The following is a 23,389-nucleotide window of genomic DNA, read 5'->3' as shown; positions in this document are numbered from 1 at the left end:
GTCACCAAACAGCACAGTGAGTATCTGTAGCCCTATATGCAGGCCCACTGACTGATTACAAGATTGTAGACATCTGTGATGCTAATTAGTGGACACAACTTGATTTAACATGTCCTTTTGTCACATTATTTTCAGGGGTGCCATCATTTCTGTCCAGGCCTATTTCATGAGTTTAATTTTTTTTTTTTATTCTGTGGAAGCAGGGTTGAAAAGCAATGACTGACTTTCATTTGTTCATTTTCATCGATTTTTAATTTATTATTAATTTTGTCAGATTCAAGTTATTTCTGTGACCATTGTGGGTATTTCTTTCATTAAACGAGGGGTACCAAAAATTTTGACCACATGTGTATATGGCCCCCTCCTTCCTGTAATATGTGGCCCTCATCCCCATCCTGATATGCATGGCACCCCAATTCACCATCCTGGTATGCATGGCACCCCAATTCCCCATCCTGGTATGCATGGTAGCCTTCATCCCCCATCCTGGTATGTATGGCCCCCGTCATCCCTCATCATAGTATGTATTGCACCCTTCAACCCTGTATGTATGGCCTCCCCTGATCCCTGTCACGCTGCATACAAAAAAAGAAACAATCATGCTCACCTCATCTCTCCTCCAGCGCTGCGTCCAACTCTGCTGCCGACAGGGTTCTCACTGTGTGAACCGCGCATGGCGTCCCTGCTATGCGCCCTCACACAGTGATCAGCTGTGCCGGAATAGTCACTGCTCCCCACGCTGGGACTGTGTGTGTGGGGAGCAGTCACCATTCATTCTCCCTAGTAGCACGCACACTGTAGACTATTAAAGTCCATGAATATTCATGAATTCAGGAATACTGGGCATGGGGATCAGTGAATATTCATTTTCTTTAGCTGGTACAGTGTAGGCTGCAGCATGCGGCTGATGCTTCATGTGCTCTGCTACTCTGCTGCTGTTGCTCCCCCCACATCCTCCACCACCTGCAGCCACAGTATTTATGTATATCGGACTATAAGACGCACCCACCACTTTCCTACAAAATTTTGGAGGAAAAAAGTGCATCTTATAGTCCGAAAAATACGGTACTCACTTATATAGCGCCATTAATTCCACAGTGCTTTACAGAAATTATAAGAATGATGTAATGTGATGTCATCAGAATCTCTCACCTCTCCAGTAAGTCGGAAGATGATTTCAAGGGCAAAGTGTAATATCCTCTCCGCCATCTTATTTCTATCCATATCCATATTTGATGGGTAAATCAGGAAAATTCTCTTATATAGAAGATCTTCACTGCGTGGATCTGATATTGTAAATACCTGAATGAGAAGATGATGAGCCAATGTAACATAAAAATCCTGTGTAATGATACAATTACTGGAGATAATAGGGGAAACAGGAGATTTATTATTTAAAGTACCGTATATTCCGGCGTATAAGACGACCTGGTGTATAAGACGACCCCCCTACTTTCCTGTTAAAATATAGAGTTTAGGATATATTCACCGTATAAGACTACCCCTTTTCCAACGCATACCAAACACCGGTAAAAATTAAAAAAAAACAGATTTGAATTTAACATGGTCCTTTTTTAATTTAAATTCTTATGACATGCAGGTATATAGCAGGAAAACTGTCACTCATAAACATATTAAAATAGGGGGGACCCCACGTCATTTTTTGGGGGGGTCCCCCATTCTAATAGCTAATAAAGGCTAGGTATTCAGCTGGGGGCTGATATTAGTAGCCTGGGAAGCTCCGTGGGTATTACCCCCTTCCCAGACTTCAAACATCTGCCCCAGCCGTCTGCTTAACCTCCGCTAGAGACTATAATGATGGTGGATCCCACGCCAATTTTCTTTTTAAAAAATCCTTTATTTTAACACTAAATGACAATTGAGGGGTTAATAAAGATGCAGTCCCTAAATTATTATTAATTTTGTAATTAATTTTTCCCAAAAATGTTGACGTGGGCTTCGCCATATTTTTGTGTCCAGCCAGGTACAGCAGGCAGGAACGGGCTGCCCCCAACCACCAGCTGCCTATTTGTACCTGGCCGGACACAACAATATAGGGAAGCCCTTTTTTTTTTAATTATTTCATGAAATAATTAAAAAAAAAAGACGTGGGGCTTCGCCCTATTTTTGTGTCCAGCCAGGTACAACTAGGCAGCTGGGGGCTGGAATCTGCAGCGCAGGGAGACCCAAGCTTTCTGGGCCCCCCCCGCTGCAAATTGCAGTCCGCAGCCACCCCGGAAAATGGCGCGTTCATAGAAGCGCCATCTTCTGGCGCTGTACCCAACTCATCCAGGGCCCTGGTGCGGTGGCTCACTGGGTAATAAAGGGGTTAGGGCCAGCTTGGCATTATCAGCTGGCCCTAAGCCCGAAATTCATGGGGTCACGCCAATATTAGACATGACCGCCATGAATTTCTAGTAAAGTAATTAAAAAAAACACAACACCCAGAATAAAGTTCTTTAATTGAAATAAAGACACAATTTTTTAATGTTCTAAATTAAACCATACTTACCATCACGCCCATTCCAGCTGAAGCCAACGATCTCCTGCAATAAAAGTAAAATAATAAAGCAACCTCATCCTTACCTCTCCATGGTTCCCAGGACCGGTCCAGCTCTGCTACATTCACATGACAGGCTGCACCGCAGCAGAACGCTGCCGTTCAGCTTGCCATGCGGCAGACACTGAGAAGCGCAGGCATGCTTGTGCTCCTCAGTGTCTGACTGTGACGGCATCCAGATGAGCCGAGATCATGTCCAATGAACTCGGCTCACCTCATGCACGTCACTGACAGCGTGGGAAAATTCTCCTGCTCCCCGCATGCGCAGTAGAAGTTTCCCACGCTGTCAGTGACGGACGTCCAGGAGGTGAGCTGAGTTCATTGTCGGCTCATCTGGATGCCGTCACAGCCAGACACTGCAGAGCGCAAGCATGCCTGCGCTTCTCAGTGTCTGCGGGATGAGAGGCTGGATGGCAGCGTTCTGCTGCGGTCCAGCCTGTCATCTCGATGTAGCAGAGCTGGACCGGTCCTGGGAGCCATGGAAAGGTAAGGATGAGGTTGGTTTATTATTTTTCTTTTATTGCAGGAGATCGTTGGCTTCAGCTGGAATGGGCGTGACGGTAAGTATGGTTTAATTTAGAACAATAAAGAATTGTGTCTTTATTTCAATTAAAGGACTTTATTCTGGGTGTTTGTGTTTTTTTTAACTTTGACTATGGGGTTAGTAATGGGGGTGTCTTATAGACGCCTCTCCATTACTAACCTGGGCTTGATGTCAGCTGGCATTATAAGCTGACATCAACCCCAACCCTATTACCCCCTGCCACCGCTACAGGGCAGCGTGGAAGAGCGAGGCTAAGTGCCAGAATTGGCGCATCCTATGAATGCGCCATTTCTGGGGCGGCTGACGGCTGGTGTTTCTAGCCTGGGAGGGGGCCAATATTCATGGCTCCCTTCCTGGGCTATTAATATCAGCCCCCAGCTGTCTGCCTAGCCTTTGCTAGCTATTAAATTAGGGGGGACCCCACGTCATTTTTTTGGGGGGGTCCCCCATTTTAATAGCTAGTAAAGACTAGGTATTCAGCTGGGGGCTGATATTAGTAGCCTGGGAAGCTCCGTGGGTATTACCCCCTTCCCAGGCTTCAAACATCTGCCCCAGCCGTCTGCTTAACCTCCGCTAGAGCCTAAAATTAAGGGGAACCCCACGCCAATTTTTTTAATAATAAATCCTTTATTTTAATACTAAATGACAAGTACAGTAACCAACACTATCACTGTACTTCATATATATGTGACTGACATGTTTCTATCTATCTAATCTATGTGTGAAGCTCTATTCTGTCTGTTATAAATTGTCGGGTACCGATGCTGAATTGCCGGCCGGCTTTTTTAAAGAGACGGTGCATGAAAACACTATTATTTTTTTTAATAAATCCTTTACACTAAATGACAAGTACAGTAAGCAACACTGTCACTGTACTTCATATATATGTGACTGACATGTTTCTATCTATCTAATCTATGTGTGAAGCTCTATTCTTTCTATTCTAAATTGTCGGGTGCCGGCTTATGCCGCTGCTGAATTGCCGGCTTTTCATATATTGTCACAGAAGCGATGCGAACTTCCCTGCTCCGGACACAGCGCAGCGCTTCTGTGACAAGTGAAAGCTGTCGGCACAGAAGCCCTGCGCTGTGTCCGGAGCTGGGAATACGCAGCGATGTGTCCGTTTCAGCACAGAAGCGCTGACTGTCTGGACCTACCGCCGCCGTATTTTAACTCCCTCCACCTTATATTAACTCCGACATGGCAGGGATACGGCCACGGCAGCTTATTAACACCCCCAGAGTATCCCCGCATGTCAATTTCTGAAAGTTTAAAAGCATTACCGGCGTATAAGACGACCCCAGACTAGACAGAAGATTTTTCAGTCTTCAAAAGTCGTCTTATACGCCGGAATATACGGTATTTAATTTTCTTCTTTACAACTACAAATAAAACCTATATATTTTAGGTCACAGATAACAAGCAGTTTCTTCTTCAGAGTCTGCAGTTGAATACGTTTCTCATAGACTTATCTTCCATAATGTTAATTCTCAACTCATTTACCGACACTGGAATCGGCATTAGCAATACTGCAGGAGATATTCATTACACGTGACATGAGAAATAATTACTTCATGATGAGGACGACATCTTCATCTTCTACTACGGCTGTAGAAACATAGTTAGCCAGAGTCCATCACTGACTACATCTCCACCGGCCGTCTATATAAATGTTTCCCATCTTCCCCAGACTGTAATCTTCTATCACGTTAGATCTCATGTCTGATTCACACACAGAAGTTTGAGGCTTTTATAAGAGTTTTTTTGTTTGCACAAATACTGCAGACAGAAATTATTTGACACTAAAGTCTCCATGTACAGTATTTATGGAGTTTATTTCTGGCCTTAAGCTTTCCTATATTACAAGAAAAACACTAGAAAAAAAGCAGAAATTAAAATGTTTCAAAAGAAAAGTGGCACCGACAATTCTTTCAAAAAGAAAAAACATGCAAAAAGCATTAGACACATTTTATCATTTTTGAAAACATTAAACGTTTGTTTAACTCGTTTACCCCCCAAGGTGGTTTGCACGTTAATGACCAGGCCAATTTCTACAATTCTGACCACTGTCACTTTATGAGGTAATTACTCTGGAACGCTTCAACGGACCCCCCTGATTCAGAGATTGTTTTTTCGTGACATATTGTACTTCATGATTGTAGTAAAAATTTCTTTGATATCACTTGCGTTTATTTGTGAAAAAGATGGAAATTTGGCGGAAGTTTAGAAATTTTTGAAATTTTCAAAATTTTATGCCCTTAAGTCAGAGAGATGTCACACAAAATAGTTAATAAATAACATTTCCCACATGTCTACTTTACATCAGCACAATTTTGGAACCAATTTTTTTTTTTTATTAGGGAGCTATAAGAGTTAAAAGTTGACCAGCGATTTCTAATTTTTCCAACAAAATTTACAAAACCATTTTTTTAGGGACCACATCACATTTGAAGTCACTTTGAGGGGTCTTTATGACAGAAAATACCCAAAAGTGACACCATTCTAAAAACTGCACCCCCAACGTGCTCAAAACCGCATTCAAAAACTTTATTAACCCTTCAGATGCTTCACAGGAATTTTTGGAACGTGGAAGAAAAAAATTAACATTTAATTAACATTTAACTTTTTTCTCAAAAATGTTACTTTAGACCCAATTTTTTTTATTTTCGCAGGGGCAACAGGAAAAAAATTTGTTGTGCAATTTCTCCTGAGTAAGCAGATACCCCATTTGTGAGGGAAAACCACTGTTTGGGCTCACGGCAGGGTTCGGAAGGGAAGGAGCGTCATTTGACTTTTCGATTGTAAAATTTGCTTGAATAATTAGCGGACGCCATGTTGCGTTTGGAGAGCCCCTGATGTGCTTAAACAGTGGAAACCCCCCACAAGTGACACCATTTTGGCAACTAGACCCCTCAGGGAACTTATCTAGATGTGTGGTGAGCACCTTGAACCCCCCTGTGCTTCACAGAAGTTTATAACATGGAGTCGTAAAAATAAAATTTTCACATTTTTCCTACAAAAATGTTTTTCAGCCCCAGTTTTGCATTTTCATAAGGGTACCAGGAGAAATTGCACCATGCAACTTGTTGTGAAGTTTCTCCTGAGTACGTCTATACCCCATATGTGGGGGAAAACCACTGTGTTGGGCATACGGCACAGTTCGGAAGGGAAGGAGCACCATTTGACTTTTTGAATGTAAAATTTGCTTAAATAATTAGCGGATGTGCCCCTGATGTGCCTAAACAGTGGAAACCCCCCAGAAGTGACACCATTTTGAAAACTAGACCCATCAGGGAACTTATCTAGATGTATCAAAAATGACGTTTTAGCCCCAATTTTTTTATTTTCACAAAGGTAAGAGGAGAAAATGGACCCCAAAAACCTTTGTGCAATTTCTCCTGAGTACACCAATACCCCATATGTGGGGAAAATACAGTGTTTGGGCGCACGGCAGAGTTCAGAAGGGAAGGAGCACTGTGTGACTTTTTAAACGCAAAATTGGCTGGAATCGAAAGCGGACGCCATGTCGCGGTTGGAGAACCCCTGATGTGCCTAAATAGTGGAAACCCCCCCCCCCCCCACAAGTGATCCCATTTTGGAAACTACACACCTGAAGGATTTTATCAAGGGGTAAAGTGAACATTTTGAACCCAGAGGTACGACACAGAATTTGATGACCTAATGTTATCATATTGAATAAGTTGTCATTAGTCTTGAGCGCAAGTGCTCACTACTTGAGTTTGCATCGGGTACTTAGTTATGCACCATGTATCGCGGGTGCTCGAGTGACATGCTCGACTCCCCGCCCACATGTTTCACGGTTATTAGCCACCCAAAAAAACATGTGAGGATCGCTCGTGCATGGCAGGCAATCCCCGCAAGGATTTTTTGGTTGCAAAGAATATGGGGCAGAGACTCAATCATGTCACTTGAGCACCCGCGATACTCAGTGCATATCCGAGCACCCGATGCAAACTCAAGTAGCGAGCACTTGCGTTCAACATTAGTCGCCATATCATAATCTTTTTTTTTTACTTTTGAAAAAAATCCCAACCCTAACCCTAGCCCAACTCTAACCCTAACCCCAACCCTAACGCCTAACCCTAACCCTAGCACAACCCTAACCCTAGAGTTTATTTTTCACACCGTTCCTCTTACAGTAAAAGTGATTAGACGACTTTATTCTTCAGGGCGGTGCGATTACAGCGATACCAGATTCATATCGGGTATTTATGATTGACAGCTGTCACACACTAAAAGACGCATTTTTTTGCAAAATCTAGTTTTTGCATCGCAATTTTTTGAGAGCTATAATTTTTCCATATTTTGGCCGACAGAGTCATGTGACGGCTTGTTTTTTTGCGGGATGAGTTGACGTTTTTATTGGTGCCATTTTCAAGCATGTGACATTTTTTGATCGCTTTCGATTTCGATTTTTGGGAGGCAGAATAAACAAAAAGCAACAATTCAGGAATTGTTTTTTTTCCATTTTTTTATTCTGTTCCGCATGTGGTAACATTGATAACGTAGTTTTATTCTTCGGGTCAGTACGTTTACAGCGGTACCACATTTATTTTTCTATGTTTTGGCGCTTTTACACAATAAAAGCTATTTTATAGAAAAAAAATTTTTTTGCATCACTTTATTCCGAGAGCTATAACTTTTTTATTTTTCGGCTGATGGAGCTGTATGGCGGCTTTTTTTTTTGCGGGACAAGATGATGTTTTCAGTGGCACCGTTTTTATTTATATTCGTCTTTTTGATCGCATGTTATTCCATTTTTTCGTTGGCAGTATGATGATAAAGCATTGTTTTTTGCTTCTTTTTTTTTTTTTTTTACCATGTTCACTAAAGGGGTTAACTAGTGGGACAGTTTTATAGGTCAGGTGGTTCCAGATGCAGCGATACTAAATATGTGTACTTTTATTGTTTTTTTTATAATACTATTTATTGATGGGTACATTATATTTTTCCTTTTGGTGGATTATTTTTTTAAATTTTGTTTTATATTTTTACAATTTTTTTTTCCGTTTTTTAACACTTTTTTTTACTTTTATTCTTTGTCCCACTATGAGATTTTCACTTTTTTTATTCTGATCGCCTGTATAGCATAGATATGGAGCACCATCCCTGTGCTATACAGGCTGTCAGCGCTGCAAATGCAGAAGATACTTTGGTCATGCACTGCGCATGACCAAAGTATCTTCCTGCTGTCTGGTGACCCGGATGTTGTCATGATGACATCCGGTCATCATGGCAACATCCAGGAAGCCACGGCAGACTGCTTTGGACGCCGGCAGGAGAGGTGAGTATCGCGATCACCTCCACAATGCTGCGATCGAATTCGATAGCAGCATTGTGGTGGTTAATGTGCGGGGAGCAGTAAGGGACCGCTTCTAACACATAGCACCGGCTGTCAATTGTGACAATCAGCTGACACCCGGCGGTGATCGTGCCCGCACAGCCTGTGTGCTTGCACGATAACCATGACGTACTAATACGTATGTGGCTCTTAAGTTCCAGGGCGCAGATACGTATTAGTACGTCTTGGGCTTTAAAGGGGTTAAAAAAAATTAACTATTTTGGGCATCAGAATATATCACAAAATTAGACTATCAAAAAGTTAATTTATTTCAGTTCTTCAATACAAAAAGTGAAACTCATATATTATATAGAGTCATTACAAACAGAGTGATCTATTTCAAGTGTTTATTTCTGTTAATGTTGATGATTATGGCTTCCAGCTAGTGTTGAGCGAGTATGTTCTGTCCGAGTATGCTCGGGCCGAGCTCCGAGTATTTACAGCTGCTCGGTGATATGCTTGAATCACTCCCGTGTGCATGATTTGCAACTGTTTGACAGCTTTATTACATGAGAGGAATGTGTAAGAAATAGACATTCCTCCCATGTAATAAAACTGTCAAACAGTCGCAAATCATGCACACGGGAGGGATTCAAGCATATCACCGAGCAGCTATAAATACTCGGAGCTCGGCCTGAGTGTACTCGGCGAAAGGGTTAACAGAACATACTCGCTCAACACTACTTACAGCCAATGAAAACACAACAGTCATTATCTCAGTAAATTAAAATAATTAACAAAAATCACCTGCAAAGGCTTCCTAAGCGTTTTAAAAGGTCCATTAGTCTGTTTTAGTAGGCTCCACAATCATGGGGAAAACTGCTGACTTGACAGATGTCCAGAAGGCTGTCATTGACACACTCCGCAAGGTCCCAGAGTTCAATTTTCATTTGGAAATCAAGGTCCCAGAGTCTGGAGGAAGAGTGGAGAGGCACACAATTCAAGCTGCTTGAGGTCTAGTGCAAATTTTCCACAATCAGTGATGGTTTGGGGAGCCATGTCATCTGCTGGTGGAGGTCCACTGTGTTTTATCAAGACCAAAGTCAGCGCAGCTGTCTACCAGGAAATTTTAGAGCACTTCATGCTTCCCTCTGCCGACAAGCTTTTGAGAGATGGAAATTTCATTCTCCAGCAGGGCTTGGCACCTGTCCACACTGCCAAAAGTACCAATACCTGGTTTAAAAACAACAGTATCACTGTGCTTGATTGGCCAGCAAACTTGCCTGACCATAACCCCATAGGGAATCCATGGGGTACTGTGTCAAGAGGAAGATGAGAGACACCAGACCCAACAATGCAGAAGAGTTGAAGGCTGCTATCAAAGCAACCTGGACTTCCATGATACCTCAGCAGTGCCACAGGCTGATCGCCTCCATGCCACGCCGCATTGATGCAGTAATTGATGCAAAAGGAGCCCAGACCAAGTATTGAGTGCATTTACTGAACAACCATTTCAGTAGTCCAACATTTTGGATTTTAAAAACATTTTTCAAGCTGTTGTTATAAAGTATTCTAATTTACTGAGATAATGACTTTTGTGTTTTCATTGGCTGTAAGCCATAATCATCAACATTAACAGAAATAAACACTTGAAATAGATCACTCTGACTGTAATGACTCTATGTAATATATCAGTTTCACTTTTTGTATTGAAGAACTGAAATAAATTAACTTTTTGATGATATTCTAATTTTGTGAGATTCACCAGTAGATGTACACCGCAGGGATAGTAGAGGTGCTGCTGCAACAAAAACCCTGGCAGTTTAACCACTTGCTGCTGTCAAAAGCAAACATGGCATCTAAGAAGGTTTGACAGAATTCAGCTCAATGCCCCTCCTCCCCCCAAGTACTCGATAGTATGAAGATGTCTAGTTACTACGATACTTAAATGCCTAATAATGGTGTCTGGGCCTGCAATGTACAGAAGTTTAATAGGCCGAGCCAGAGGCAACATCCAATAAGTTACCTTTTAACGCTCCCATAGATGAAAGTTGCATGAAAGCACTGATTTCGGGGATTTGGTTGACTATATAATGTATTTGGGGACCTCCGGACAGATGATGTCAGGGCAGAGAAGGATATGTAGTAAATGTATAGAGTATCTGCGCTGGTCCTGGTAGGCCAGGACCAGCGCAGATACTCTATACATTTACTATTTAAACCCTTGCAGTCTTTTTGGTTCACTGCCCGTATCAGCAGCAGGTCAGGGTTGTGAGTCCACCAGCGCCCCCTTAACAATACTTATTTCAGAGAAGGATATGGCATCCTGAATTTCAGAGGCTAATCCATTTGTTCTTCCCTAGAGGAGCCTGGAGGCGATTCTCTCATACAGACCACAGGAAAGCTGAAATATTTGTGTGTATGGGGGAGTCGGGAGAGATAGCCGTCTGCTAAATGACCGTTCAGCCAACACTTATCTCGTGTGTATGGGGCTGTTAGTATTACACTGACAGGCAGTGATAATACACGGCACTACAGTAGTACAGTGACTCACCGGAGCCATCAGAGGCTTGTATGTTGTATGATCGCACTATTCAGTAGTTTCAAAAAATTTAAGGAAAGGTTTAATGTGAAAAATAATATCACAGTTCTTGCAACAAGAAATATCCGTCTCTTTGGGGAAAACAGACTCACTGCACAATGTTAGGTAAATCATGTCCATAACAACTTTATTATGCTTTATTATCCTATACACAGTGGCATAGATAGAAATCACAGGTCCCACAGCAATAGCTGTAATTGGGCCCCTCAATGTGAAAAGGAAAATAATAAAGTATGTACATTATATATATATATATATATATATATATATATATATATATATATATAGCAGAGTCATATCTCCCAACTCTCTGCAGGTTGCATGCTGCCATTATACTTGCAGGCCTAGACCAAATAGTATGGAGATTACTGCAACCTCCTGCTTTGTGGCCTCCCTCTAACACTCTTGCACCCCTCCAATCTATCCTAAACTCTGCTGCTCGACTAATCAACCTGTCCCCCCGCTATTCCCTGGCCTCTCCTCTCTGTCAATCCCTTCACTGGCTCCCTATTACCCAGAAACTCCAGTTCAAAACCCTAACCATTGACAAACCCAGGTAATAAAATAATTGATATAAACCTGTCTGACATTTACAAAGAAACCCAGGAAAATATTGACAATATCAAGGGAAAAGAAACTTCCTGGTTAGGTAGAATCATCTATAATATAACCGGGGATGAGTGTCTCTGTCTGAAGCCTTTATAGACTGCGCATGCAGACAGAAGCAGGCATCCAGCCATTACAGGTAAGAGGAGTGTGTATGGTACCGGAGATCGCAGTATGCGTAGAGACGGAACGCATACCGCGATCTCCGGCGCCATACTTACCTGACCAGGGGAGCGTTGCCGCAGCGCCTCTCTTCGCCGGAGACCGGGGCAGGAGTGAGGCGTCGGATCAGCGCATGTGCGTAGTGCTATCCGGCGCCATTTTACTGAAGACACATTTGCAGTGTGTCTTCAGCAAAATGGCGCCGGATAGCGCGGTGCTCCGGCGCTGCACTCCTCCCCCGGCCTCCAGCAGAACAGGACACAGCACAGGAGCACAGGGAAGAAAGGTGAGTATAAGGCTATGTGCCCACGTTGCGGAAATGAAGCAGAAAATTTCTGCTTCATTTTCGCATGTCCTCTCCCGGAAAAATGCATGTGGAATTCCGCAAGCGTTTATCGCGCGTTTTTCACGCGTTTTCGACATGCGGAATTGCCTTGCGTTTTTTATTGCATTATATAACGCAATTCCGCATGCGGAAACGCAAAATTAATGAACATGCTGCGGATTTTTTAACGCAGCATGGGCATAGAACTTGCGGATTCTCATTGGGGACCATGGGATGCGGATTACCAAGCGTTTTACAAGCGTTTCCACTGCGGAAAATCCGCAGCAAAAACGCTTGTAATCCGCAACGTGGGCATGCAGCCTAAGTGTTTATTTTTTTGCATGTGTGTACAACATGAAAGGGATGAGGGGGCCACACATACCAGGATTGGGGGGTGAGGGGACCATGCATACCAGGATTGGGGGGTGAGGGGACCATGCATACCAGGATTGGGGGGTAAGGGGTACCATGCATACCAGGATTGGGGGGTAAGGGGTACCATGCATACCAGGATTGGGGGGTAAGGGGTACCACGCATACCAGGATTGGGGGGTGAGGAGTACCACGCATACCAGGATTGGTTGTTAAGGGGTACCACGCATACCAGGATTGGGTGGTGAGGGATACCACGCATACCAGGATTGGGGGGTGAGGGGGACCATGCATACCAGGATTGGGGGGTGAGGGGACCATGCATACCAGGATTGTGGGGTGAGGGGACCATGCATACCAGTATTGGTGGGGTGAGGGGTGCCATACATACCAGGATTGGTGGGGTGACGGGTGCCATACATACCAGAATAGGGATGAGGGGTACCATACATACCAGAATAGGGATGAAGGGTACCATACATACCAGGATAGGAATGCGGGGCACCATGCATACCAGGATGAGGGATACCATGCATACCCGGATAAGGATGAGGGGTGCCATGCATACCGAGATTGGGGATGAGGGGTTCCATGCATACCAGGATTGGAGGTGAGGGGTGCCATGCATATCGGGATTGGGAGTGAGGGGTGCCATGCATACTGGAATTGGGGGTGAGGGGTGCCATGCATACCAGGATTGGGGGTGAGGGGTGCCACGCATACCAGGATTGGGGGTGAGGGGTGCCACACATACCAGGATAGGAGTGAGGAGTACCCCGCATACCAGGATAGGGGTGAGGAGTACCACGCATACCAGGATTGGGGATGAGGGGTGCCACGCATACCAGGATTGGGGATGAGGGGTGCCACGCATACCATGATTGGGGGTGAGCGGTGCCACGCATTCCAGGATTTGGGATGAGGGGTGCCACGCATACCAGGATTGGGGGTGAGGGGTGCCATGCATACCAGGATTGGGGGTGAGGGTGACATGCATACCAGGATAGGATGGTGGAGACAGGATGGGGGCAGCGGAAATACCAGGAGGGGGGCAGCACATACTAGCATGGGAGACCATGTACCAAAAAAATGCCCCCACCTGGGCGTAGAACGGGTTCAATAGCTAGTTCTATATAAAGGGCTATACCATTATTTTGGCCCCACCAATGGTTGACCAAACTACAGAAACAAATATGTAGTCTTACATATACCAAGAATTTCAAAAAAGATTCTCTCAAAACATAAATTAAGAGATGGAATTGGTCTACCAAATCTACAGGCTTTCCATCTAATCAACTTAATAAAGAAAAGCAGACATTGGTGTTTAAAAGCTAATAAAATTTCTTGAGTAGATTTGGAAATCTCAATTAATAAAAATTCTCCCTTATCCTCTTTAATATTAGCATCAATATTGGATCCTAAACTACCTACTCCAACTCACCCCTTGAATAGGGACACAATACTAGCATGGAAACAATTAATAAAAAGATCTACGGCACCTCGAATAGAGATACCCCTGAAGTTACTGCCAATCTCTATACTAAATTATGCATTACCTAATTTTCCAATGGGAAAAATTGGGAATAACTGATTTTTCAATATTACTAAAAGATAACAAGCAAAATTCAATAATCAACTTCTTAGCTCTAAGATTGGATTACAATATACCTGAAGAAGAATTTTATAACTTCTTAGAGGTTAGGAAATACTTAAGTAATCATTTTAAAATTCCTTTCACTATACCCAAGAATATTCTTCTTTTACTACAAAACATAACTAACCACAACCTATGGAAAACAAAAAAGAAATATATACTATATGTAACCTAGACTCAGTCTTTGTAAAATCACCTTATTCACTTAAATGGGAAGAAGATCTAAATATCCAATTTACTCCAGAGAAATGGCAAAAAAGCAATTAAGTATACTTATACTTCCACTATCAATGTATCACTCCACGAATCCTATTTTCAACTAACATCTAGATGGTATTACTCTCTTACTGGACTACATTCGGTTTTTGCAGACCATTCAGACTTATGTTGGAGGGGTTGTGGAATAAGAGCAAACGTTTATCATATCTTTGGGATTGTCCCAAAATTGGAGCAATATGGAAAGATGTTCATGATTTACTAATAAAAATTACGAATTCAACCATTCCGTTCGCTCCACATCTGCTTTTGCTATCTATAGAGATAGACGACTTTCCACCTAAGTCTAGATATATCATAATTCATATATCACAAGTATTAAAAATTTTATTAGCTACTAATTGAAAATCTAGTAATATAAGTAATATACCATCTATTGAAGATGTAATTGATAGAGTTTCAACTCACAACACCTTTTACGATAAGAAATAATTCACTTCGGCATTATAATAACCGATGGTACTTGTGGAGCAAAGTATTTCCCTCTAAGGTCATTGCCTCTCCCATACAAAATATGAAATCAAACTGGACCAGAATATCATATATATGTATATATGTATTGTTTTAATAGTTTTTTTCAGTTATATCTTATACAAGTTAGTAATGTAAATGAAGTAAAAGTGCATTCTTAGTGGCCTATATATCACCCTTTGATCCTCTTTCCCTTTACATATTCTTCCTTCACCGGTTTCCCTTTCTTCCCCACTTACCTAACTTTTCCTCTCATTCCTCCCTTTCTATATATATTTTTTGTTTGATATATACTGTTTTTTTGTTTTCTTTTGCCTTTTTTCCCCTTCCCCTATAATTGTAAAATTTCCTCAATAAAAATAATCAGATGAAAACCCTAACCATGGCATACAAAGCCATCCACAACCTGTCTCCTCCATACATCTGTGAGCTAGTCTCCCGGTACTTACCTGAACGCAACCTCCGATATTCACAAGATCTCCTTTTCTACTCCTCTCTTATCTCCTCTTCCCACAATCGCATACAAGATTTCTCCCGTGCATCGCCCCTACTCTGGAACTCTCTACCCCAAAACATCAGACTCTCACTTACCGTGGAAACCTTCAAAAGGAACCTGAAGACCCACCTCTTCCGACAAGCCTACAACCTGCAGTAACCATAGCTCCACAATACGGCTGCACAACCAGCTCTATCCTCACCTACTATATCCTCACCATCCCTTGTAGATTGTGAACCCTCTCGGGCAGGGTCCTCTCTCCTCCTGTACCAGTCGCTGACTTGTATTGTTCAAGATTATTGTAATTGTTTTTGCTACGTATACCCCTTTCACATGTAGAGCGCCATGGAATAAATGGAGCTATAATAATAAATAATAATAATAATAATAATAATAATAATAATAATGGAGATGAATGAGGGAGACAAAATTGCAAATATAAACTTTTCTTTACTTAACAAGAACTTGATGAGAAGTATGTACATCGGATAGCAGGAACAACACTTTATGAATGCTTCTTCTGCATTATGCAGAGAAGTTTACGGTTACATGTGTTACAAGCTACAAAAGTCCATCAAACAAAAGGCCTATCATCTCCTGTGGGGACCATACAGTTATAATGTGTGGCTAAAGCCCCTCAGAGCTACTCTCAGCTCCCAGTTTATTTTTGAGGACCTCACTGGCTGAGGTGCATCGGTATGACTCCTCACTCGTACTCTCAAAGTCCTTTCAATGAGGGCCACACACTCCTTGCTGAGGCACTGCATCTTCAGCTCTCCATAGGAGAACTGGGGTCCCTGTTTGGTGACACTGTAGCTTCCTCTCTAGTATAGACAATATTTTGTTTAAATCCTGTTTGTCTAAGATAAGGAATCCTTCCTTAACTTAATCCCCTTCAATTAGTCCTTCTGACCCTCCCCCCAGGGCAAAGTTCTGTACTGTTTAAGTAGGCCTCCTGGCCTGACTAAGGACCTCATCCTGCTGCTCAACTTAGCAAAGTTTTATCCCTGTAATTAAGTCTCCAGACCTTCTGCTGTCCTTGGGCAAAGCTAGGTACCGTTTAAGTAGGCCTCCTGACCTGAGCTAAGAACCTCACCCTCCTCTTTATCTTCGCAATGCTCCCTGAAAGGAATCCAGATTCCCACTGACTGCCATTATATCTTTGCTTTTCTTCAGAACGTACCGATTTCTCCTCTTGTCACACAAGATATCAATTCAAGTCTGCAACCAGATAGACCAAAGGTCTCACTTATCCCTGACACATCACCATGAAATTGTTTTCCTCTGTGCCCATGTAGCTCAGAATAAAAGCTCCCACACAGTATGATGCCCCCCCTAGACCCCACACAATATGAGGGCCCCTACAGCCTGCTACACAAAATGAGGACACCCAATCAGTATAGAGGCTCTTACAGTCCACCACAGCCCCCCACTTAGTAGTCAGTATAATGGTCCCCACCAGCCGTCTATTCAGTATGAGAGCCCCACAGTCCTTAGAATCATAGAATCATAGAATGGTAGAGTTGGAAGGGACCTCCTGGGTCATCTGGTCCAACCCCCTGCTGAAAGCAGGATTCACTAGATCATCTCAGACAGATGTCTGTCCAGCCTCTGTTTGAAGACGTCCATTGAAGGGGAACTCACCACCTCTCGTGGCAGCCTGTTCCACTCATTAATCACCCTAACTGTCAAAAAGTTTTTTCTAATATCTAATCTGTGTCTCCTCCCATTTAGTTTCATCCCATTGCTTCTAGTCTTTCCTTGTGCAAATGAGAATAAAGATGATCCTTCTACAATGTGACAGCCCTTGAGATATTTGTAGACAGCTATTAAGTCTCCTCTCAGTCTTCTTTTTTGCAAGCTAAACATTCCCAAATCCTGCAACCGTTCCTCATAGGACATGGTTTGCAGACCAGTCACCATTCTGGTCGCTCTTCTCTGAACTTGCTCCAGTTTGTCTATGTCTTTTTTAAAATGTGGTGCCCAAAACTGTACACAGTATTCCAGATGAGGTCTGACCAAAGAGGAGTAAAGACCAATAATGACTTCACGTGATCTAGACTGTATGCTTCTGTTAATACATCCCAGAATTGTATTTGCCTTTTTTGCTGCTGCATCACACTGTTGACTCATGTTCAGTCTATGATCTATTAGTATACTTAAGTCTTTTTCACATGTACTGTTGCTTAGCTCTATTCCTCCCATTCTGTATATGCTTTTTTCATTTTTATTGCCCAGATGTAGTACTTTGCATTTTTCCCTATTAAAAACCATTCTGTTGGTTGCTGCCCACTGCTCCAGTTTATTTAGGTCTTTTTGAATCCTCTCTCTCTCTTCTCTAGTATTAGCTATCCCTCCTAGCTTTGTGTCATCAGCAAATTTAATCAGTTTACCCTCAATTCCTTTATCTAAATCATTGATAAAGATGTTGAACAATACAGGTCCCAGGACGGAGCCCTGTGGTACCCCACTTGAGACATTCATCCAGCTGGATGTGAAGCCATTTACAATCACCCTTTGAGTCCGATCACTAAGCCAGTTATGAATCCACCTAACAGTTGCCTGGTCCATTGCATACTTGGTCATTTTTTCAATAAGGATGGTGTGAGATACTTTGTCAAATGCTTTGCTGAAGTCAAGATATACTATATCTACAGCATTTCCCTGATCCACCCAGTCAGTGATTCTGTCATAGAAGGAAATTAAGTTAGTCTGACATGACTTGTTAGTTATAAACCCATGCTGACTCTGGTTAATCACTTCATTCTTATCCAGGTACTTACATACATGTTGTTTAATCATTTTTTCAAAGATCTTTCCTGGTATAGAAGTCAGACTCACCGGCCTATAGTTCCCTGGGTCCACCTTCTTCCCCTTTTTGAAGATAGGAACAACATTTGCTCTTCTCCAGTCTTCTGGGACTTCTCCTGTTCTCCAATAATTTTCAAAGATTATGGAGAGTGGTTCTAAAATTTCTTCTACGATCTCCTTCAGTACTCTGGGGTGTAATTCATCTGGACCTGGAGACTTGAACTCATTTATGTTAGCTAAATATTCCCTCACAATCTTTCTGTTTACAGATAACTTGGATTCTTCTATTCCTTTAAAAGGACAGTGAAGATCAGTTGATGTTACATTTTCTTTCTGAGAGAAAACAGATGCAAAATAGGAATTAAAAAGTTTGGCCTTCTCAACATCCTCTCTTACCATTTCTCCATTTTCAGCCTGTAAAAATCCTATAGCATCTTTGACTTTTCTTTTACTTTTGACATACCCCCAAAATCCTTTTTTATTGCTTTTGACATCTCTTGCAAGCCTTAATTCATTGTCAGCTTTAGCTAACCTGATACATGCCCTGCAGGATCTGCAGACTGCATTATAATCTTCTTTAGATATGCCTCCCTCTTTCCATTTAATAAACATTTCTTTCTTTCTTTTTAGCATGTGTTTAAGTTCTGTGTTCATCCATCCTGGTTTCCTTAAATGCTTCCCATTCTTCCTACTTTTCGGGATTGTTAACGATTGTGCTTTGAGAATCTCATTTTTAAAAATTTCCCATCCTTCCTGGACATTTTTGTCCTTAAGGACATCCAGCCATTGGATCCCTCCTATTCTCTTTCTGAGTCTCTTAAAATCTGCCTTTCTAAAATCTAACCTTGAAGTTTGAGTCTTCACATGTCTTCCTCCTCTAGTTATCCAAAATTCTATAATAGCATGATCGCTGCCTCCTAGGGTCCCAGCCACTTTTACCTCCTCAACCATTTCCTCCTTGTTTATAAGGATTAGATCCAAAGTAGCAGATCCCCTTGTTTTCTCCCCTACCTTTTGGAAGATAAAGTTGTCAGCAAGAGAGGATAAGAATTTGCTTGACCTGTTAGTTTTACTTGAGAGAGATTCCCAACAAATGTCTGGATAGTTGAAATCTCCCATGACCACTATGTCATATTTTTTGGAGAACTTGGTCATTTGATGCATAAAGAGTTCATCCATATCTTCAGCTTGCCCAGGTGGCCTGTAGTAAATGCCTACAATGGTGTCCTTTCCGTTGTTCTCTCCTTGTATTCTTACCCAAACAGTTTCCACAGAACTCCCAGTCTCTGAAGCTTCAATCTCTGTGCAGATATACGCTTTTCTAACATACAATGCGACACCTCCTCCTCGTTTATCAAGTCTGTTTCTTGCAAATAAGTTGTATCCTTTTAGCCTTTTATTCCAATCATGTGTATCGTCCCACCAAGTTTCAGTGATTCCAATGACATCATATTCCTTTTCCTGCATTAGTAGTTCCAATTCTCCTTGTTTGTTGCCCATGCTTTGTGCATTTGTATAAAAACATTTTACTTTGTGATTGTTTTCTCTTCCTCCCATATTTTTATTATTTAAATTGTTTTGTCTTAGTTTTTCCTTTCCACTTCCAGTAGCAGAGATCTCAATAGTATTTGTCAGCTGTATGGCTTTATCTGGCCTTTTGCTTCCCTTCCCACATTGTTCTAGTTTAAAGCTCTCCTGATGAGTGCAGCAAGGCAATTTCTAAATACATGTTTTCCAGTCTTCGTAAGGTGCACCCCATCTCTAGCAAGTAGTCCATCGTATAGGTAATTCATTCCGTGATCCAGAAATCCAAATCCTTGTTGACGGCACCATCGACGTAGCCAGTTGTTCACCTGTAGAATCTTATTCCACCTCATTGTTCCATGGCCATCCACTGGGAGGATGGATGAGAAGACCACCTGCGCTCCCAATTCTTTCACTTTCTTGCCCAAGTCTTCAAAGTCACTGCAGATGGTTTCCAGGTCCTTTCTTGCGGTGTCATTTGTCCCCACATGTATTAGCAGGAATGGGTAGTGATCTGTAGGTCTGAAGAGTCTTGATATCCTGTCAGACACATCTTTAATTTTTGCTCCTGGAAGACAGCACATTTCTCTTGAGGTTATGTCTGGTCTGCAGATAGCGGCCTCTGTTCCTCTTAACAGGGAATCCCCCATGACCACCACTCTCCGTTTTTTCTTCACAACATTCTTCTTTCTCCATCCAGGAGGATTCTGAGGGCTTACAAGGTTATTCATTGCTGGCAAAGTCTTATCTTGCTGTATTTCTTCATGGTTCTCCTGCGAGAGAGCCTGGTACTGGTTCCTGAGCAGTATGGGTGCTGACTGCCTCTCGATCCTCCTGCTTCTCGGGGTCACATGCTTCCATTCCTCTGTTTCCTCAGGTGCAGTTCGAATTTCTTCTCTTTCTGAATCATGAAGAGATAATTCTGCTCTGTCTAAGAACTCTTCACCTTCCTTAATGATTTTCAAGGTAGTTAACCTCTCTTCTAGATTTCGCAACTTTTCCTCCAACAGGGACACAAGCTTGCATTTCTGGCATGTGAAGTCTGGCTTTTCCACTGGCAAGTCTGTGAACATGTAGCAGGATATGCAGCTCACCAAATGGCTCCTGGACTCTTCCATGTTCTTACTGTTAATGTTCTGAAAACAGTGAAAAAAGCTTCAAAAAAAAGCTTCAAAATGCGCGCGGTTTACCGATGTCCTCTTTTCAGCTCCAACAGCCAAAATCCAGTGTTCTTTGAGCTCACGGAGACTCTTCACTTACCCCAAAATGCAGTGGGAATATGCAAATTATCTCCTCAGGACTCCTCCCCTGGTTTACCGATGTCCTCTCTTCAGCTCCAACAGCCAAAATCCAGTGTTCTTTGAGCTCACGGAGACTCTTCACTTACCCCAAAATGCAGTGGGAATATGCAAATTATCTCCTCAGGACTCCTCCCCTGGTTTACCGATGTCCTCTTTTCAGCTCCAGCAGCCAAAATCCAGTGTTCTTTGAGCTCACGGAGACTCTTCACTTACCCCAAAATGCAGTGGGAATATGCAAATTATCTCCTCAGGACTCCTCCCCTGAATATGATTCCCCACAGCCTTTCACTTAATATGATGCCCGCACAATTCCTGATATTGCTGCGGTTTGATTGTGATGCCCGCACAATTCCTGATATTGCTGCGGTTGATTGTGTGCTGCTCCGGTCTGTGCAGTGTGAGTACTGAGGTTCCATACCACAGTTGTGATGTTGTGACGTCATTGTGCCTGCAGATCACGGAGTCTCAGACTCACAGGCGAAGGCTGAATGGTGGATCAAGGGGCTTGTGACTCCCTGATTCACTATTCTATTCAATGGTACCATCGTCATGGGAATTTGGATATCGCTGAAATTGTGATGTTGTGGAAGGATAGGGTGCCCGGTGCTGAGCCGCACGAGCCCTCTCAATTCACAGACACCATGGCGGCTATTGATGGTATTCCCCTGTCTATCCTATTATCGTGTGAGAAATATATCATGGGTCCTGGGTTCATTATAATCTGCACTAAGAATGGGGCTAAGTGTGAATTTATTAATTAGCAGTGTGGTAGTTGGAGGGTGTAAGGCAGCCGTGTTCACACCATGCAGTAACTGAGGCAGTGACACAAGCAAGTCCAACATAAACAGCTTTTATTTCAGCAACTCACGGGTTAACAGAAAGTCCTCCGGTTCACAGCAGGGTTAACAGAAAGTCCATACACAATGGTTGCCGTGGGCAACGGCCGATCCGAGCCGCTCAGAGCCTGACGGGTGCAGAGCCTTCCCAGGTGTGGGTTCAGCTATACACTGTCCTGCTGAGTTTTCCTGCTATCCTCCTAGCAGGTCCCAACACTGAACAACACTAATCCTTACTGCAGGGTTTTTACAGGACATGTGGCAAGAGCCACTGGAAAACCCGGGTTGGAGGGAGGAGGCCACCCCATGCCTTCCTGTAACCTCCTCCAAAAATTGAAGGCCCTGCCGGGTTTTACTAATCAGCCTTAGCCAGATAGCCTGACCAGGTCAATGCTGACCTTCCTTCCTGCATTGCAGCCACAGGTGAGTTTGTGGCTGCAATGCACTCCAATGGATTTAATAGGACTCTGTACACATTCTGGGGGATACATAACGCCCCTTGTATACGATCCCTGTCACTGCCTCACAAATGCCCTCCCTCTTTCAATCTTGTGCAGGGTGCCCGGGACAGGGCATCTGCGTTTGCCTGCAACTTCCCAGGGCGATGTTCTACAGAGAAACTGAAATTTTGCAGTGACAGGAACCACCTGGTGACTCGCACATTCCTCTCCATGGCATTCCTCATCCATACCAAAGGTGAGTGGTCCGTCACCAAGTGGAACTGACGCCCAAGTAAACAATAATGTAGCAATTCCAAGGCCCACTTAATAGCTAAACACTCCTTCTCTACCACGCTATAGTTTTTCTCTGCCGGGACAAGTTTTCTACTCAAGTAGGTGACCGGGTGCTCTTCATCATTCACGTTTTGTGACAATACCGCCCGTAGGCCTACCTCCGAGGCGTCTGTCTGTACAATGAAGGTTTCCTTGAAGTTGGGGCTGATGAGGACCGGCTGTCCACACAGGGCAAACTTCATGGACTGAAAGGCTTCTTCTGCCTGAGGGTTCCATCGAACCATTACCGATTTTTTCCCTTTCAAGAGATCGGTCGGGGCCGCCGTTCTCCCAGCAAAATTAGGTATAAACCGGCGGTAATACCCAAGGATGCCAAGGAACCCCCTCACCTGGTTTGCAATTGACGGTTTAGGCAAGTTTTTTATGGACTCAACTTTATTGATTTGGGGCTTGATAATTCCTCAGCCAATCACATACCCCAAATATCGGGCTTCCTCTAGGCCTATCGCACATTTTTTGGGGTTTGTCGTTAACCCCGCAGCTCTGACAGAATCTAGCACCACTTGTACCTGGGATAGATGCGTATGCCAGTCGGTGCTAAAGATGATAATATAATCTAGCTACGCGGACGCGGACTTCTGATGGGGCTTGAGCACTATGTCCATCAGCCTCTGGAATGTAGCCGGGGCCCCATGTAACCCAAAAGGTAAGACCGCATAGTGATATAGACCCTCCGGCGTTATTAAGGTGGTCTTTTCCTTCGCCGATTTCGTGAGAGGTACCTGCCAGTAACCCTTGGTGAGATCAAGCGTG

At 43.0% G+C, this 23,389-nt stretch overlaps 1 pseudogene; it reads right to left on the bottom strand.

Annotated features, from left to right (window-relative positions):
- Nucleotides 1-23,389, bottom strand: part of LOC141192427 (uncharacterized) — an 85,850-nt pseudogene that overhangs the window by 43,794 nt on the left and 18,667 nt on the right.

This window comes from Phyllobates terribilis, unplaced genomic scaffold, assembly GCF_046119375.1.
Source record: "Phyllobates terribilis strain yellow unplaced genomic scaffold, ASM4611937v1 Scaffold_61__1_contigs__length_8056638, whole genome shotgun sequence".
In the NCBI taxonomy this organism is placed as follows: domain Eukaryota; kingdom Metazoa; phylum Chordata; class Amphibia; order Anura; family Dendrobatidae; genus Phyllobates; species Phyllobates terribilis.
The sequence above is the reverse complement of the archived record's forward strand: the minus strand, read 5'-3'. Positions and strand labels throughout refer to the sequence as shown.